Raw genomic sequence first — 20,409 nt, forward strand, 5'->3', positions numbered from 1 at the left:
TTTCCTTTGCCAAAAATTGCAGAGATACAGTGAGTAATACAATAAGAGCTTCTCCCTCAAGAGTCCAACTATGAAAATGAGCAAGAAAGTACATAATATAGATCATCTAACCTCTTTCCCTACCTCTATGGGTCGAGCTCACTATCCTAGGAGCTGTTTCAACCACTTCTAAACTAAGCACTACAAACTAGGCAGTCAAAACAACTTGCCTCTATAAGCTAGGAAACCAATTCATTCATTTAATTTTCACCTTTTTCATGAATGAATCTTCTACAAGAGGTACATAAGTGTAAAAGTGTCATAAAAGTACATTAATTACATCAAGGAGGATAACAATTCACTCCATAAAGTCAAACAAGGTCAAAACTGCGTTTTTCTGAGCTGTACACTGAAATTTTTGAAAATTTGCCTGACGGGTCGCGCACCTCTGCCTGACGGGTCGCGCGCCTTTGGGGCCGCTTTTGGGGCACTTCCAGATGTCCAAATGGGGCAAGAGTAGGCTTGTTGGAAAGGTCTGTGAGTCTACTTTCCAACCCAACTAGAATTTATGAATTTGGTGGTCATTTGCCCCTCCAAAATTGCAATCTCCCAAGACTGCTTTCTGTGTCTCAAAAATGTGGCAGAAAGTCAATTTTTGCTTGTTTTTTTACTTTTTGGAGGCCCAAAACTTCACAAAATCTCTTGTCCATGGATGAGCATGTGTAACTTTGCATGAAAAATCTGGAAATGCTGAGTTTTTGCAAAATGGAGTTGCCAAGATGAAGGGTCGCGCGGGGGGTGAGACCCGTTAATGGACAAAACCTGTAAATTGCCTGAAAAAACCAAAATTTACTCAAAATGCTCAAAATTTCTTGGGATTTGTGCTGTGGCTAGGCTATTTAGTGCCTTGGTCCTTCAGTGAAGCCTCGGCCAAGATGTGGAGGGGATCGGGCCTCTTTCTCCATTTTAGTGCCTTGGTCAACCGCCTTTGAAGCACCTTCATCTTTGCCTTGCACACGTGCATCCGCGCCCAATAATGGTTCTTCATGTTCCTCAGCAATTTTTTATCTTGGTTGGCCTTAGCCAACAGCCTCTCCAAGTGTGCATTGACCCGGATAAGCATGGTCTCCCGCTCAATTGGCACTAAATCACCGGGCCTTCTTCGGTTCAAGATGCGGTCACTACGAATCCTCCACAACTCATCAAGAGTTTTCTCATCCTCCAACTGTTTGTTGCGCTGCTCCAGATATGAGATTGTCCATTGTGCCCCTTCTAGTCTCTTTTGTAATACATCATTTTCAGCTCTAAGGTGCTGAATGATCTCCTTTGCCTCTTGGCTCGGAGAACTGACCTCAAGATCAACAAGCTCTATATCTGGAACTCCTGATGGCCCCTCATCAATCTTGGGCTGCTTGCCCCTCTGTACTGCCTGTGCTGCTGAAGAAAGCGAGGCCCCTTCCACCTGATGTGGAGATAACACTCGCTAAGCTGATGATGAAGGTGAGACCCCTTCCACATGCTGTGGAGAAAGTACTTGCCGAGCTGCTGCAAATAAGGCCCTCTGGCCTCTCTGATAAGTAACCAAAGGTGAGGAGCTGACATGTATAGTGACGGGGATGTCATGCTGCTGTGATGGTCCTCCCTCCTCGTGAACAACCTCAGGATGTGGCGGGGGTGGTGCTGTGAAAAGCTCACGAGAGATGAACTCCTCCCATGAGATGCCCTGCTGAGCCAACTGATGTAATACTACAAGCCGAATCAAACCATAATGGTAAAGGCTCCTATAATGCTGTGCCGGGCTCTTCCTCTGCATCATGGACACCATCCTCACAATGTTCTGATAGAAGAAAATAGGGATGTTCATCATCCGTACCCGTGTGAAGTGCATCAATAGGCGAATATGGTACAAATATATCTGTGAAAATCTGCCCTCACAGGTAAAATAGAGCATGATGAGCCTCATCATGGGAGCATACTCACTCCTGAGAAATCTGAAGGGAAACACACCTGTCAAGTGTCTCATGACTGCTGGTCTAACAAAAGGCTCAAAGTGAACATTGTCCAACACCTTGTGTTTATTCCACACCTCCCCGACATTAGGTATCCCTGTGGCCTGTGGAATCACCTCAGGTGTCAATGTAAAGTCCACCCCGGCAAGGTTGACATGTCCATCATGCAAATGTAAAACAAATAGGCGAGCCAACTCTCTGTGATGCTGAATCCGAGAGATCCTCTCGCAAAACTCATAGCAAGACATGTACTGGAAACATGAGACTGCCATAGGACAAGCCTGTAAATCTGTCAAAGAGGTGGGCTCCTCTCGCTTATGATGACCGCCCTTTCCACCCTTATGAGGCCTCCTCTATATCTCAATCTTTGAAGTTGATGACTGGTCATCACTCTGCTCATAGGTTTCGGTTTCTGACATTGTTTAAGGAGCAAAGTGGACAAAATGTACTACTGTTTCTGCCTTGCAAAATGCTGATCTATATGCTGTTTCAAGGGGACAAGGAGCATGAGGGGAATGTTAGGGGAGGGATAATTTTAAAGGGAAAATGGGAATAAATACATAAAACAGGGATTTTAGGGAAAAAACATTGCAAAATCATTGCATATGCATCATTATATACATTTGTTTACATGGGTATAATGAGAGGTAGGATTAGGGCTTAATTTTTTATTTTTTTAGGGAAAAGGGGTAGGGTTTGGATTTTCTTTACAATTTAGCAAGGGAAATTTACATGGAATATCAAGGAAAAAGAAATGGGAATGGGGAAAAAAAATGATTACAAGGGAATACCTTAAAACAGCATAAAACCCTAGGCATATTTTACAATTTTAAACTACAGCAACATGGAGCTTTTCCTCTTGCACAATGAGATCTTTAAAAATGAATTCATGATGTCTTTAACCATAAAAAGCGGCAATTTGTAAGTTGGAGGGCCTACCTCAAGAAATTTAGCGATTTGTTGGCTCCTTGGATGAATTTGCAGGCAATTTTGTAAGGAGGGCGCTGACGCGTCGCGCGCCTTCAACGGGTCGCGTGCTTTTGCAGGAGGCTTTTGGAAGCCTTCACGGTGTCAGAATTGGGTGCAAGATAGCTCGTTGGAAAGGTATTTGAGTCTAATTTTCAACCCAACTAGAATGTTTCAATTTTGAGTTGATTTGACCTGTCAAAAATCAAATCTTCCAAGACTGGTCAAAATGTGCCAAATGAGGCTGCCTGAAGGAAGAGTGTTGTTGCAGTCAACTTTTGAATGCCTTCCTCAACCCCAAATTGAGCTCATGATAGCTCATTGGAAATATATTTGTGTCTAGTTATCATTTTACCCATCAATAAAATCATTTGGCCAACCAAGCTAGGATAAAACTTGATTTTCCCAAGGTCACTTCAGAGGTGTCTTTGATTCTCCTGAAGCAACGGTATTCTTGACATTTCTCTCAAACCATGACACCTGTGTAAAAAGTGAAGGAGGTTTTTCTTCCTTGGCATGTTTTAAACAAAAACCTCTCTCAGTTTTTCAAAATTCATCTTTTATTTCTCTAACAAATATTTTGAGTGAAACTTATCCCAATGTGTGAAACAAGGAATTTTGTCGAAATGGAGCGAAATGAAGGGGATAGGGGGCTTCTAAATTCTTGGGGAAATTTTTGGAAGTAGGGAGGGATGTTAGGAAGTAGGGGAAAGTGGAATCTCAGAGATTGAGTGAGGGGAAGGGGTCCAAAAGGGCAAAACACAGGCCAAACCTAGAAAATTGCCAAGTTGTAGCTAGAAACTAGGGTTTGTGCAAAAATGAGGAATTTGGCAGATCTAAGGGATGGGAGGTGTTTGATAAGGTACTTTAAGGATAGGGGAAGGCATATGAACATCATGATACAAGTTTTTCCGATGATTTGACCGTCCAAGAGAAATTTCCTTCAAAACCCTAGGAGAGGGAAATGACCTTACCTAGGCGCAACTGAAGCATGGACAAGGTGTAAAAGACTCATTAGACACTGAGATGATAATGAAAACCCTATGAATGATGATAGACTCAGCTGAATGATGACATGGACCGCCATTTGGACAACTTTAGAAGGAGTGAAAGCAAACCCTAGACCTAATGCCTAGTGACCAAATTTTTCTTGAAGACTCACTGAAATGACAAAATTTGACCTTGACACTTCAAAATCACTTTGTAAGAGCACGTTTGATCACTGGAGGAAGGCTGGAAAGACTGACACTAACAGCTTCCAGCTCTAGAAGCTTCGTAATGGAAGTCTAGTAAATGGTTAAGTTGGATGGGGTCAAGGAGGTCAGTTTGGGCTCCTTTCCCCTATTAGGATGGAACTACCTCAAGAGATAAGACATTCTCCCATGAGAAGAGGAACCATCTCCCTTCCATCCATGCTATATAAACCTCCCTTTCCCCCAAGCACAAGCTAGTTCTAATTAGGCTCTAGTTGAAGTTTTGATTTTGGAGTAATCAACAAGTTATTCATAGTTGTAGCTTTCTAGTCGTGTGTGAGGGAGAAGTGTGAATTTGGTTTAGTGTGAAGACTAAAGGGAAAAGCCTTAAAACTACCATTGTTGAGGCCATCATGGAATGCTAATAGAAGTGTGTGGGAACCCGGATTTGTCGGAGGAGAAGAAAAATGTCAAGACAATGGTTGTAATCTCTTCTTGATTTAATATATATGAAACTGTCAATTGATTTCCTACATAATATGTCATCTCACATGTTTATGGCTTAATGTTTCTTGACTTGTTAAGTAGGTTGAATACAATTTGTCTATTATCACGATTGTTGTTTGCTATTGTTTACTTGTTTCAGGTGCTCGAAGAAGGAAATAGGAGATAGCTGGAGCAAGGAAGCAAGGTCATCACCAAACAGGATAAGCGTACTAAGAGGTAGGCCCTCTTAATTGGTTCTAACCTAAGGAAATATTCCATAGAATGTCTTGTTTGTGGCTAGACCCACTCTTGGGCTAGAGGAATTGTTTGTGTCTGCACTTAGAATTTTACTTCACCACAAATTGGAGACCATAGTGGGGATACCAATCCTTCTATTTTCTTGCTTGAAATTTCATGGTTTTGTGTGAACTTTTCTAGTTTCGCCATTTCCCTTTAGTTCTTTCTGCTTTCCTTTGTTTACTACTCCGGGTCTGAAATTCACAGTAGCAAGTCTGGTCTAGGCCTTTGAAATTTTTTATCTTTTTCTTTTCATCCTCGCTCAGTGCACTTATTTCGTTGATAGTCACACCGATCAGCGTGATATGCTCAGAAACAATCACGTCAACCCCCTTCTGGTGCTTGTTGTCAGTTAGGCAGTGGCGTTAATGCCTGTAGGTGAAGATTAGGGTTTACCCTAGATCTCGACCAGTGTGTCTTGCTCTCTTGATTTCTGCCTTGTAACTTGTTTAGACTATCTTCTCCCTAACTCGAAAGCTGCATTTTGACTTGGTTTATTTTCTTGTTGACTTGCCTTCTTTTTACTTGATTTCTTGAGTCTGTGGATGGTTTGTAGCCTGAGGGAATCTAGTTTATCATCCATTCAGTTGATTATGAACTCAGTGAGTCAAGATGTTGGTGAATTTACTCGCATTTTGTTTATAGTGCTCTTACTGCTTTGGTCTCCATCGCACAAGTTTGAAAAGTTTTGTTTGCTTGTTTCCAGCATAGCCCACATTGCTTGTCTTGTTTTTGGTAGAGTCATTGCTTCATTAGTTTGAAAGAGATTTTCTTTTGTGCTTTTTCATTTGCTTGGGGATTGATTGTCTCAAAAACTTTTTCATTGAAGTATTTGATGAAAGATTTGTTTTGTCATTTGATGAAAAGCACATAATTCTAGTTTGTTGCATCAATATGTTACGTTAGTTGGCATCATTGAAGACTAGGGTTGCATTTGAATTTGAAAAGAAAAAGAATTCTCTTTACTTTTGAAAGGACTATTTGGAGTGTACTTGTTAGGAAACTAGGAATTGGAAAGAGCTTTTTTATTAATCTATTTTTCAAAAAGTGAAGTAGTAAAAAATCATTTTTCTTTCGGTTGCTTGGTTGTTTTCATTTGATTGTGTTTTCTACCCTCTCTAGTGTAGACAATTCATCGACTTGAAAGATTCTTGTCTCATTTAGCTGCATTAAGGACTTTTTGAGTCACATTGCTAAGCCCTGAAAATAAAGACATAATTCAAGATAAACTTTAAAATGAACTCAATTAACCTAATGTGAATTTGAAACCTAGCAGGTCTAGGCTAGAGATGTGTTCCAGCGTCTTTAAACCTAGCATCTTTCGTTAGCTTTGGCACTAGACAACACTAGTATGAACTTGTGCTCCCAATACCATCGATTATATAAAGGGAGACCCCTCTAGGCTGCAATCCTTTATCCATAGGAAGTCGAGTCTTCCGCTTTGCAAACGTGATACACTGAACACAATATTTGAGGAGATTTCCTGCCCGTACTTTTCGGTTCACTGGGAGGTATTCTGCAGTTCATGGTTGCCTGGTAATCCTTTTTACCTAGATCATCCGAAGTAGTCATTTGATCATTTTGACTCATTAAACTTAAAAGATCATTCGAGTGTTTGTCCTTTCAGGCTTGTTTCCAATTGAAAGTGATAGAGTCATCTTTGCTTCTTTCTCGACTCTTAAAACATGAAAGAGCACCAATTCATTTATGCATCTTAAAAAAGTGTTGCCCAAAATCTTATAACATCCTGTTAGTATTTTCTAGACCAAATCGTGAGTATTCCTTAAATTACATTTTAAAGCCTTGAAATTTATCTCTCTTTTCCTGTTAACTGAGACAAGGTCATCATGGCTAAACCATCTGGTTCACCTAGTTCCTCTTCCTCTCCTCCGTCTGAAAGATTGTCTGAGGAGCCTTTTCTTGAATTACCAGAGTCACTCGAGGACCAAGGTGTTTAACTTGGAATCATTCTGAGCATTCAACCTTTGTCATCTCGTCCTCCACCTACTTTAGATACTGAGTCACCTTCTGATATTGGCCCAGAATCTCTAGACAATCCTGTCTAGACTCCTGAGAGTTTGCCAACTACTAAAGGTCATCTTGGACTGGTTATATATCCTCTGAATCCTTTATTCAACCCTGTTGTGATATCACTATAGCGTCCGTATAGTTAGTACAATTAGCTGGGTGTTCCTTTGGAATTAACCCCTTGTACATCTTTGGTCATTCGTCATCGCTTATTTTACCTATGGAACCCGAAGGCGAATCTCCATTTACCTCTCCGAATCAATCAGAATTTTCTACTCCATGCACTAGCGAAGAGGAAGAGCATCAATTTCCTCCTAAAGGTTTCTCCTACACGTTGAGCATTCCCATCAGTGTGTATCTGGATTTTCCGTGGTTGGTCTTAGGTACACCTAGTGCCTCATCACTTTATCACAACCTTATTTGGGTGTCTGGCGCTATGGCTACCACAGGTCCATTCATTTAGAACCCGACCTCCCAACAACCAGTAATTTCTGCAGTTACTTTAGTCTGGTGCAACCCACTATTTTGAACCCTCTTGTCTCGTTCATCCAAGTCACTTGTCCGGTTCAATCGATGGTTTCAAGCCATGCTTCTGTCAATTCTTCAATCCCTCCGGTCAATGCACGGGTTGTGCCACCACCTAGGGGGCATAATCTGAATGTGTCTATGGTGTTAGGTACAACTAAAGTGAGTAGTTCACAAGCTCACATGGTTGGGATGAACCAACCTTCTTCTAGTGCTATCCAAAACCCTGTTGGTCCTACTGGATCGAGTAATGTCCAGTACCAATAGTTCCAAAATCCTGTTGGTCCGTCTGGGTCAAGAAAATTCCAGTATCAGTAGCCCTATGAGGCTCAGGTCCAGTACCAAGATCCTTATGTTCCATACGGTTCATAAGGAATGGTCAATCTTCCTTACGTCCTTCAGCCTAGACAATATGTTCAGCCTAGTCCGTCCACTTTTCCCGGTCACTATGGCTAGATACAGTTTGGAAATTTCCAAGGTCTTAATCTAAGAACTGTTCAAGTACCCTTACAACAGTAAGGACAGCCTCTGCAGCAACAAGGGAAACCTTTATTGCAGCAAGGGTTGTATGCGCAGCAGCAGGGGCAGATGATGCTGCAGCAAGGAAAACTGCAGCAACCACAGGGGAAACCCTCACAATAGTTGCAGCAAACCATGCAGTCACAGATGCAATATGCTCAAAAAACCTCCCAACCTATGTCTTTGCAAGGCCAACCTATCCAATAGCAGGGACAGCCTTTGTAGGGTCCTCCTAAGTCTTATGTTGGTGATTCTTCACAACAGAAGCCTAAGTATCTGTGCCTGATTTGTGAGGAGGATCAGTATACTAAGGATTGTCCTCGACGGTCCGAAGTTAGTCATTTCCTCAAAGGGACCTCAGTTATCCTAAAAGAGTTGTTTCTGTCTTAACAGACTCAAATGGTAGACCAGACTCATTCATCTACTTCCTCAAGATCACAAGTGTTCATGATAAGTACACCTATTAATTTGGATACTAGATCAAAATATTATAAAAACTCCTATACCGATAGTAGCGAAAGAGAAATAAGCTACCCTTTCTTCTTCTGCCCCATCTAGTTCTGGCACTCTTCATATCGAGCACCCTATTATGCTCCTATACCAATAGGTGTCATATTTCATGATTGACATGATTAGCTCTACAATATGTACATACCTTGTCTTGCTGCAAAGGTTTTCCATATTGTCAAAAAATCAGAAAATTTAAAAAATGTAAAGAGGGTATGCCCTAAAAGAAAGATCAAAGGGAAAAAGAATGAAATGGTCAAAAAATGAAAGAAATGAACCCCAAATCAAATAGACCAGGAAAGTGTGCAAGTCCAAAACGCCACTACTATTCTGTTTTTGCAATAATCTAATGGTGTGCAGCTTGTTGATTTATGCCACTAATGATGAATGGCCAAACAACTTAATCTTGGCCAGTTCATGTTTGAATTTTCTGTTTTAGAGATAGAGAATAGAAATCTGTCCAAACTATTTAAACTTGGCAGAAAAATAGTTAGGTAGAGAAGCAAAGGAGCTCAACTGTTCAATTTGAGCCCTTGGAAGAAATAAGTGCAGACTTAGATAGGCTCGCCATGTAAAAAAAAGAAAAGTTGAAAAGGGTTTGCTAGTCCAAGTGCACCCAATGGAAAAAGAAGAAAAAATGTTAGGTGCCGTAGGCTGGGTAGATAGTTTTAATGTTGCAAAAAGAAACTTGTGATAACTTTTTGTCTCTCAGAGCAATTAAATCTTATTTCTATCACAGGTACTATGGTAGGAGCATGACCAACTCCCCTCCATCCTTTCTCCAAATCATTTGCTAATTCCCCCCAGAGGTGTTGAGATCTACTCAATATCCCCAAATCACTCCATCTCATTGCATAAAACCCTAAGTAAAACCCTTTTTCTTAGGAGATTTTACAAAATCACATAAACTCTTTTCTTTTAAGCCTAAGTTATCAAACTTTATTAACTTAGCGCTTATGTTCATATCGTTTCTCATATTAACCAATAACTTTATTATATAAATCCCTTGTATAAATTCCCCCTACCCATATTGTGTATATACCACATAAAAAACCCCAATATGTAATATCCTGCCCCAGGTCGAAATACGACTATAGTCTTAACATAATGAGGGAGTAATAGATCCATTCGGGATTTGTGAATAACCCGCCCCCGCGGCATCCTAACGGTTAATTAACGCCTGGTTAATTAATAACCTGACTTAAACAAACCCCAACCACCAATCATATCACGCCCGAAAAACATTAAAACTGTGATTTAATTATATGAGGCCCCGCGCGTAACCCTCCATCACCTCCAATGAGCGCCAACCATCCGATCGGTGCCCTCCCATCGGACAGCTAACATACGTATCCCCAGCCTCCATTCACTGAAGTTTACCGCTCGGGGGAGTGGCGGTATTGCACCCGTACTGTGGACGTGTGGCGCATTCCCGCCGTGCTCGCTGCCTCTCTGCCCCAAACCACTCTGGCCCAAAAGCTGTGTGGGGGGAAACCTCTTACCACCCCTCCCGCGTCACGACAAAACGTCCCATTTCCGTGACATTAGCATGCAGTAAAAGCGAAAAAACCCCCGCCAAAGCCAATTTTCATTAAAATTATCGCGAAACTGTCATTTTTACCCATTTTTACTGTGAAACTGTTCTCATGCAAGCTACGTCCAGACAACTGCACAAACGTCCAGTCCACCACCCGACCAGGAAAATCTCAGTGACACACTCTGCCATCAGTCATTTCAACCTGCAATTGCACAATTCGTCTCCTAAAACCAGGTATTTATCCATTCGACCAATTACCCTGTAATTTCGATTTTCCTCTGAGAATTTGGCCTAAAAGAGCCAAATTCAAGCTGAACGCAGTCCACAGTTGCCATACAAGAACACCAGAACCGCTGTTTTTACCATTGTCTCCCCAGAAGCCCGACTTCCAGTTTGAAGACACAAGAACCACACATGGAAGCTCCCGTAGCCCTGAACATCGCGCCCCTCAATGTGCCTCATAAAGACTAGGATTGGTTACCCTTGGCTGATAGAGATTTTCAAATTAAAGAGTTATCTGGTGATATGAACCATCTCCAGGCATTTTTCCGAATTAGGAATAGTCATATGAGCAACTCTGATTTATACGGAATATGGGAATCTAATCTTCCCAGGTATTACCTTCCCTTAGTCAATGTGTTCCCAGATATTATTCACCAATGTTGTGCCAACTATGACCCTGTCAGTAAAGTAGTTGTGACCCCATCCCAAACTGTTCTCTTTTATATAACTGTTGAATCTATCAATGAGATGTTACACTTCCATCCCACTCAGCCCCTTGCTCCTCTTTCCATGGGATTTTTGCTTGAGCAAGGCTCTCAATTGCCCAATTTAGAAATAACCTGGATTGCTCAATTATTCATGAAACCATATTGCCAGCCCCAAGGCCCACCTCCCTATGTGAATTCCTGGTTCACTGAAACAGGCAGGCTTATTCTTGACATGATATCCTTTATCTTGGGATTCAAAACCAGTGAATTTGTTGATGAGACCATCTTAGTTATGTTGTCAATGTTTACTCCAGGACAGCCCCCTGCTGTCAAATATGGTTATGCCTCTTTCATTGCCAACAAAATCAATGAGCAATTCATAAGTTTGGACAGACAAGGAGTCTTCAAGTATACCTCATTCATATACCATCTTCTGCTATATTATCAGACATACAGGTTTTCATTTCCCATCAGGAAGTTGGATTCCAAAGGAGAGCGGAGGTCTGTGATCTTTTGGACCTCAGTCTTCCACAATGTTTGTGAATCCCTTTATACCTATTGTGAATTAATTTACTTATTTGTACATCCAACCTCCACTCTATTGATAGGAACTCCTCCTCCTAGGCTCTCTGGTGATATGAAGAAAATTTTACAGCTGTCCAAACAGTACAGGATAGGTGACTGGTACTTCTACCAGAATTGCACTGAAATCAGAATATATGGATGTGAACTATGCCCATTCAAGTTGCCCAAATATGTGCCCATGAGACTATTTGCACTGGAGTATTTTAGGCAGCTTATCAATGCAGATTTAACTCACTTTTGCAATGTAAAGAAAGAGGCTCAGTTGAGAATAAGAAACCAATTAGGCGCTTTTATCATCAATAAGAGGGAGGCATGGAAAGATGCTAATAAGATATAATGGGAAGACCTTAAATTGAAGAAAAGTTTCTGGTGGGTGCCATATGACCCAAATAGCTTTATAAGTGACATAAAAGTAAGAAATAGGCTATCGACCTATATACATCATAGGATCCCTGAAATTGAACAGTTTTCTAATCAGGATGAGTGGGTAGAGGGTACATTAATAGAAGAAATTACTGAACAAGAAAATATGGAAAAAGCTATGAAAGATATTGAAAAGACCCTTGACTTGGACTCTTTTGGACAGGTATCTTTCAAGATACCACAGCAAACCGAAGTGGGTACATCCTCTGGTGGAACTTCATAGCATCCTGTACAAGAAACAAGCACACCAGTTACAGGGCCTTCTAAGGGCAAGGAAGTGGCAGACGCGGAGCAGCAAGCAATGACTAATCAGCAGGGGAAAATTCCTCCAGTCCAAACCAAAGCAGCAGAGATTCCTGCATTAGAGACTCCTCTAAATGAGGAAAAAGGCAAGAAAAGAGACAGGGAAGAAGCCACACCTATCAGTGGGCCTACTGAACAATCATGTGCAAAAAGGAAAAGATTAGATCCTCTGTTAGAAGAGGAAATCATTGAAGAAACAACAGACAATCTAAGGGGTGAGAGGGTAACCAGCTAGCAGACTTCCCCAGTCATAGAGACATCAACTAGCTCACACAGGCAAGAGCTAGAAAGGCAGCATAGTGTTGAAGTGTCATCTACCAGGCCACCAGGCAAACATTTCTATGACATCAAAAGGAAATTCACTGAGATAAAGGCCAAGAACGATCCACTAAGGCTTCAAATTTACAACCAGTATCTTAAGATGGTCCCCACAAAGCAGCAAAGATTAATGTCTGCCTATGACATAAAAGAAGGAAAGATGATAATGAGTTATTTCAAGCCCAAGGTGCAGCAACCACAATCAACAATTGATTACATCAGGACAAATCTGGAGGTCTTGGCCAAGGATATTCATCCAATAGACCAGATTGAGCTGCATAAATAGACTAGAGAAATGGTATACTCCACACTGGCTGACAAAGCTATGTTAGCTCATAAATTGCAAAACTCCTTGAATAATACCTCTGCTCAGTTAGATTTGGAGAAAGCTTCTTCTCTTGCAAAGGACAACAAAATCAAATCTTTGGAAGAAATTATCATTGAACTGGGACATGATCCCAAAGATGCCAAAGGCATAATGGCACTGATGAAAAAGAAAGAAGAGGACATTGCTGCCCTCAGAAAACAGCTGAAACTGCCTCCTTCTACGCATCCACAGACTACAGAAGTTGTCCAACAGAAATCTGACGAGGACATGATGGACCTGCTCATGAGACTGAATGAGAGATTGAGTGAGACAGAGCAGGAATTGGAGAAATCTCTACAAGAAAAGCAGGGAGAGTTGACCTCCCAGCCACCTGAAGTAGTCCCAACAGTCACTACTGCCCCCTCCACACTTATAACAACATTGCCTCCCAATGGCTCGGCATCAACAGCAGAGATCATCACAGGTACCTCAGCAACATCAGCAGAAGCAGCACCAGGCAGCAGTACAGGTATGATCACAGAGAAATTAATAAAAGCAATGGAGGAATTGAAACTCCAAGTGTCAAAGCTAAAGCAAGTAAAAGAAAAATTGGCAAAAGTTGAAGAAAGTTATGATAAATCTAGGATGAATGTGGCAGAGAAACCAAGGGAGATCAAAACATTGGAGAACAAGGTGAGAGCATTAGAAAAGGATCTCTCTCTGAATAAACCTTTAGCAGAAATCAGAGGAATTTTGTGGACCAACATCACTCAATCCCTTAGTTATGTGTGGAGGTCTATCCAAACCATTTATGAGCAGATTGACTTGATAAGAGTGGCCCAAGTGGAGATTCAAAAAACAAGAGCTTTATTGGGACAGATGCCTGAGCAAGCCAACCGGCTAATACATTTTTTGAACACCAAGACCAGTGAAGAATTGGAAGCATTGAAAATTAGAGACAATACAGGCACCATTCTAGACATCAAGAGAGTTCTAACCATGAGAACTCTAATGCAAAATTTGGAAAGAAGATGCCAGGACATGCAAGTAGAGATTAATTCTTTCACAGAAAAGTTTACAGTCTTGCATCAAAAAGGTTTGCCAAGTCCTCTGTGAAATAATGATCGTCTGATGAAACACAAAGACTATGTACATAAATTGAATACATATGTTGTTGATCAAGTTAATACATCATCAAGTACTTTAGGAGAGAAGGTACTTCCCTCTAGCCAAGCCCTATACGATAGCCTGGAAAATTTATTCTACATAGAGCACGAGGTGAAGCATCTGTTCACCATCCCAAATAATTTCTTCAGATACACAGAGACTGACGAAATTTTAAGGAAGCTTCAGAGACATAAATTACCAGGACCAGAGTGGTGGAAAAGTATGTTATAAATTCTATAAACTTATCTTTGGTATCTTTGGTCAGTTGAAAATTTTGGACCATCTACTATAATGCGGAGAACAAAAATGAATCAGAGTCATGCGGGTCAAAGTGCATCACATCAGGGTCAAAGAAGTCTGGCCAAGGCTGAGTAACCAGTACAGAGTATCAGTGGAAAACAGCTGTGAGGCGACTCGCAGCACCTACCTCCGGTACATCTCATAAAGATGGAACAACCAGCACAACATCAATTTATTGTTCCCCTATTTTTGAGACTGTCTGTCTCTATCTTTGTAAAATGCATTAATGATCACTAGATATTATTTATATAAGATATTATGTAATATATTTTGATTTTTTTTGTATAAATACCCCCCCAGACGAAGTATTTGGGGTTGTTGGTTGGTGGATGTTCAAAGTCTCTGACTGTAATACTAGAGTTTTCTGGAATAAAAGGCTGTTGGAACCACTTTTGTCTAGCTTCCTAAATGAGGAATTGATGCTGAGGACCATGTTACAGGATTCTTGAATCATCTTATGGATCAATAAGTCCCTTCTAACTTGTGTTTTGCAGTTTACATGTTTATTATATCATCTATGTTTCATGATCTCAATAACAAAGAAAAAGAATAATTCAGAATTTGCTTGACTGCACTCTGTCTTCAATCTTTGTTATTTTCTATGTTTTCTTCAGAATTAGAATAAACAGTGAATTCTTAATTGCTCCTGTTTCCCCTAATTCTTTCATCTTGAATATTTTCTAAGGAATTCTTAATTGCTCCTTAGCAGTAATCATCCATTTTCCCTCTGTCAAATATGATGAAGGATTCTTAACTGCCCTTCACCCAATTGACTCCATTCCATCTAATTCCAGCCTATAAATTGTTCCATATTTGAGTACCTTGCTCTGTGATACCTCCTTTGATAAGAAACCTAATCCAGGAACCTATCCTTCTTTGACTCCATCATGCCCAATGGACTGAAACTCTTCAATTTTAACTCATTGTTCTATTGAATCTCCATCCCTCCAACCAAACTCAAAACAAAACCCTTGTACTTCATAGCTAGCCTAATACACCTCAAAACAAAGCTAAATTATAAAGAGAGAGCCCTCTCTGGATGCAGATTGGCTAGAATCTATATCTAAAAGATTGGTCTGTGGTTACCTCGGTCGTATTCCCTTTCTTACAACTTTAGGGAACAACCTGAGTGATAACACACCCTAACCCTGATTCTACCATTTGACCACCTTCTCGAGGTGTGCTAAGGAAGTCATTGTACAATCCCAACGCTCGAGCCACTCAGCACTATAATATTGTTCAGGATTTGGCTAAGGTGTTGCCAGCTATGTTTTGATCTAGACAACCACGTTCCACATTTGCCTCATCAGATTGCCTTTCTCATGCAGGTAATCATCAATGAGAAAACCATTCATAGGACCATCATCGATGAAGGTGCCTCTACATGCATCATGTTAGTCACTTGTTGGAAGGAAATTGGTTCTCCTACTCTAAACCAATCCCCTAACACTTTGGAATCTTTTGACAAGCGCAATTCGTGACCATTCGGTGTCTTACCCAACCTTGCCATTACTTTGGAAGGCAAGACAGTGCATGTTGAGGTAGAGATTATTGACGCTAATCTCAATTATAATCTTCTACTCAGATGGAGTTGGACCCATGCCATGCATGTTGTAGCCTCTTCCTTGTTCTGCATGATTCATTTTCCGCATCAAGGGAAGATAGTCACAGTCGACCAACTGTCCTTCTTTTCCTCTTCCTCTTCAGATGGAAATGTTCCATATGTCAAGCACACCGGTGCTCCTTATGAGAGTGTGGGGGCAAGACTTTTTAAATATTCTGCCTTGATGGGAATTTTTCCACTCCCACCTCCTCATGTTGCCTCTATCAACATGATCTCGGTCAAATCTGATCCTTGGGTCATACCTTCACTGGATCTTATTGATACCTGGGGTGAGGTTATGCCACTTAGTCCCAACCAAATCAATCATGTGGAAAGTGTTTCAGCATCAAGTTCTGTATCCTTTGATTTTCCTGTTTCGAGGACATCTCTCGATACGTATTCTCAATCCCCATGGCTTGGTGCTTTGGAATCTCCTAATCCCTTAGCCAAGGCTTTTCTTGCTGATGAGAGTATCATGGAAGTAATGTCTTTGGAGGAACCACCTTGGAACGATACTCATCATCGTTCCTCATCCCTGCCTAGCCCAACAGTCATGTCTACTTGTCTCGAAGTGTTCTCTTCTCAGTTCCCTTCCCTACCACTTCAAGCGTCGATCATGACTCATGAAGTATAGTCGGAAGGAAATTTGGGTAACATTACCCAAATGATGCCAATTGATATTTTTTTCAAGCTAGGTGTCGTTGAAAATGCCCATATCGGGGTAACTTGTTCTCCAGATGTGATCAATCTCTATACTCGTATGTTCCAAGAATTCCGTGATGTGTTTGTGTGGTCATATGAGGAAATTCCTGGCATTGATCCTAGAATCATCATGCATGAAACACCCAATTATCCTCACGAGAAGCCCGTTCGCCAATGGTTCTGCCCAGTGAGCCCTAGGAAAGCAGTCGCCATCAAGGGTGAAGTTGAAAAACTTCTCAAAGCTGGATTCATTTATCCAATCCCTCTCACAGATTTGGTGTCAAATATTGTACTGGTGGCGAAGAAGCAAGGTACAATCCGCGTTTGCGTCAATACCATGATCTCAATCATGCCTGTCTAAAGGATAACTATCCCACTCCCTTCATTGATCAGATCATTGATGAATGTGCTGGGAGGCAAATTTTTTTCTTTATGGACAATTTTTTCTGGTTACAACCAGATTAACATTGTGCCGGCAGATCAAGAAAAGATGGCTTTTATCTGTCCATGGGGTACTTTCGCATACAAAAAGCTCCCTTTTGGCCTAAAAAATGTTGGGGCTACATTTCAGAGGGCGATGTCCTATGCATTTCACGACATTCAAAACATCGTTCAACCTTACTTGGATGACCTTACCGCTCATTCTCATAAGCACCATGATCACCCTGATCATCTTCGACAGATTTTTCTTCATTGTAGACACTACAACATTCGGTTGAATCCGCATAAATGTGTTTTCTACGTCGAATCCGAACGAATCCTTGGGTTTATTCTCTCTAAGGAAGGCGTTCGCCTTGATCCACTTAAAGTCGAGGCCATTGTTAATTTACCCCCTCCATATTCATTGCACCAACTTCAGAGCCTACAAGGAAAAGCAAATTTCCTCCATCGTTTCATACCCAATTATGTTGAGCTAGATTCAGGGTTTACCTGATTGCTCAAGAAAGGAACGCCCTTTGTTTTGGATGAGATTGCCTAAAAGTCTTTCGATGACCTTAAGGTTGTCCTCGTAAATGCACCTTTGCTGCATCCCTTGGATTATCATCGCGATTACTTCCTTTATCTAGCTGCAGCCTCTAGTACCGTTGCTATGGTGTTGGTACAAGATGATGACTAAGGCAATGAACATGTTATTTACTACCTCAATCACAATCTCCTTGACACCGAGACACATTATGCTCATGTCGAGAAGTTGGCTTTGGCTACCATACAGGCTGTTTTCGGCACTACATTCTCTTATGCACTACTACTATGATTTCTGAATGCAACCCCATGACCTACAACCTAACTCGTCAGTTGCTGGGGGGCAAGTATTCTAAATGGATTGTCATTCTTCAAGAATTTAATTTGGTGTTTACTACTGCCAAATCTAAGAAATCACTGGTTTTTGCCGAGTTGATTTTCTCCCTTCCTTCTACATCTCTCCCCGTTGGTGCAGATGAGAAACTCCCAAACGAGACTCTTTTCCTAATTAGAACCCTTGACCTGTGGTACGGTGATATCATCATTTATCTCCAGACGTCCACGTTCCAGTCCGCGTTGACTAAGGATGATCACCGATGCATTCAACATTAATCCCAACCCTACCGTATTATTGGAGATACTTTATACCGTGTCGGTGTCAATTCAGTTCTTCGTAGATGTCTTACTCTCGAGGAAGATGAGAGAGTCTTGAATGACTTCCACTCTGGGGCATGTGGCAGTCATATGTCCAGATATGCTACTGCTCAAAAAATCCTTCGTGTTGGTTATTTCTGGCCCTCCATCTTCAAGGATTGCATCCTTGCTATTCGCAAGTGTCATGAATGCTAAATTTACCAATGCAAGATGCAAGCCCCACCTACTCACATACACCCCGTCATTACCGTTGGTCCTTTTTCCAAATGGGGCATTGACTATATGACATGTAACCTTCATTCAATTGGGGGGCATGGTTATGTTATTGTTGCCGTGGATTATTTCACTGGGATGAAGCGATGCTTACATACTCTACAAACGGTAAAATGACGGCTCAATTTCTATTCAATCATGTTATTTCCAGGTTTGGTGTACCTCAAGCCATTGTCACCGACCATGGCTCCCATTTTCGAGATTACATGATGGCTGAGCTGACCTATACATTGGGTTTATGCCACGATTTACAATGCTTCTATGTACTATTGGGATGCATACGTAAAATTGGCATCTCATGCTCTTTTTAACTCGATGGTCTTACCGAACCTCAACCAAGGATGCAACTTGTTTCACACCATTCTAGCTGGTCTACGGTCTGGAAGCAACATTACCGATTGAGTGCGAAATTCCTTCACTTAAGCTATCTGTCGAACTTCTCCTCAAAACCTCACCTCAAGAAGAGCGCCTCTTGTATTTATAACGACTGGATGAGACTCGACACCTTATTTCCTTGGTCATCGAAGCACAAAAGAAGTGAGTCAAGTCCCATTTTGATCAGTCGGTTTCCCCTCGCACTTTTTCTGAGGGTTACTTGGTTTTACTATATGGTCAAGCTAATGATAAGATGGGGGCAGGCAAGTTCTAACCCATGTGGCATAGGCCCTATATTGTTAAACGCGTGTTGCAAAAAGGGGCCTATGAGTTAATTGATTATGAAGGAAATCCTTTAGACAAGCCTCGAAATGGGCTTTTATCTCAAAAAGTACTATGCTTAGGTCATCTTGCATGGTTACTAGTGTACATTAGTGTGTCATTCATTTTTATGTAGTGTGGTTTGGTGTGTTAGTTTTCAAACAACTTTCTTGTTTACTATGTTTTTTGCTTGCTTTGCAGATGTCTATGACTCCTCACACGGTTTCGTTGATGGTGCTTTTTGTAGTACCCAAAATATATCCTTCACAACATGGGCCATTTATGACCCTCATGGTGAGTTGATTGATCTTCAATGTATTTGTTTAGGTCGTACAAATAATAAAATTGTTGAATACAACGCAGTTATCGAATTGTTGTCAGAAGCCATTTCTCTTGACATTTAGGAATTGGTTGTCAACCTAGATTCACAATTTGTTGTCCTTCAACTCAACAGGAAAAATTTCGTCAGAAACCCTCAGATACTGAGAATGTATCTACATATTCGTCTACTGGAGAGAAATTTTGATTACATTACATATCATCATATTCCCAGACACATGAATACATTGACATATGCATTAGCTAATTATGTGTTGGATAGACATTTACGAAAGATGTGAAAAACTAAAACAAATCATTTGTACCATAGTACGCAAGAAAATACAATAGATATATATGGCGATAATGTTTGATACATCAAAACCCCAAATAATAATATGTGTGTTCAAATGACATCCGCGGCTCGCAGGCCTCAAAAAATGTAAATGCTGGACCTAGGAACTAATCAACATGGTGATCATGGTAACATGTAACTGCTCGTGCTACATGAGTCAGAAATCGACAGATCCAATCAGATACCCCCATCGTAAGCCTCTAGTACTAGCGAGGGATGTCTCCCACCTGGGCATACTCTGGGATCCCACGAGTCAACCCTCAAGGTTCCTCGCGATCTCCTCCTCGTTGTCGCCTCCATCCTGATAAGGAGTGACATTAAACTGGCAAGCGACGTGCCTAACTATCAGCGACATCCCGGTAGGACTCTCTGGTCCAATGTCTGCATTGATAAAACAAAATGTTATAAGCACATATATATAAAAAACAATTAAAACTCAAAAAATTAAAAATTTATTTTTTACCTTCATCGTCGAAATCCTCCCCATCTAGAAGTGGCATATCTGATCTTTGTGGAAGTCGGTACCGCTATAAGGCTAATCCTCCACTACGATCAGCTGTCATCCTAGACATGAGAAAAAGGCAGGATTCTAGGACATATGCTGGCCCCCGGTGATTCTAGGCATCAACCAACTCCAACGGACCATCCGTGGGTCTCGTGGCATTGGCGGATCCACTTCAGTTTAC

Source organism: Pinus tabuliformis, chromosome 4_1, assembly GCF_031772625.1.
Source record: "Pinus tabuliformis cultivar Carrire ecotype Pingquan chromosome 4_1, CPIR1, whole genome shotgun sequence".
Classification (NCBI taxonomy): Eukaryota; Viridiplantae; Streptophyta; class Pinopsida; order Pinales; family Pinaceae; genus Pinus; species Pinus tabuliformis.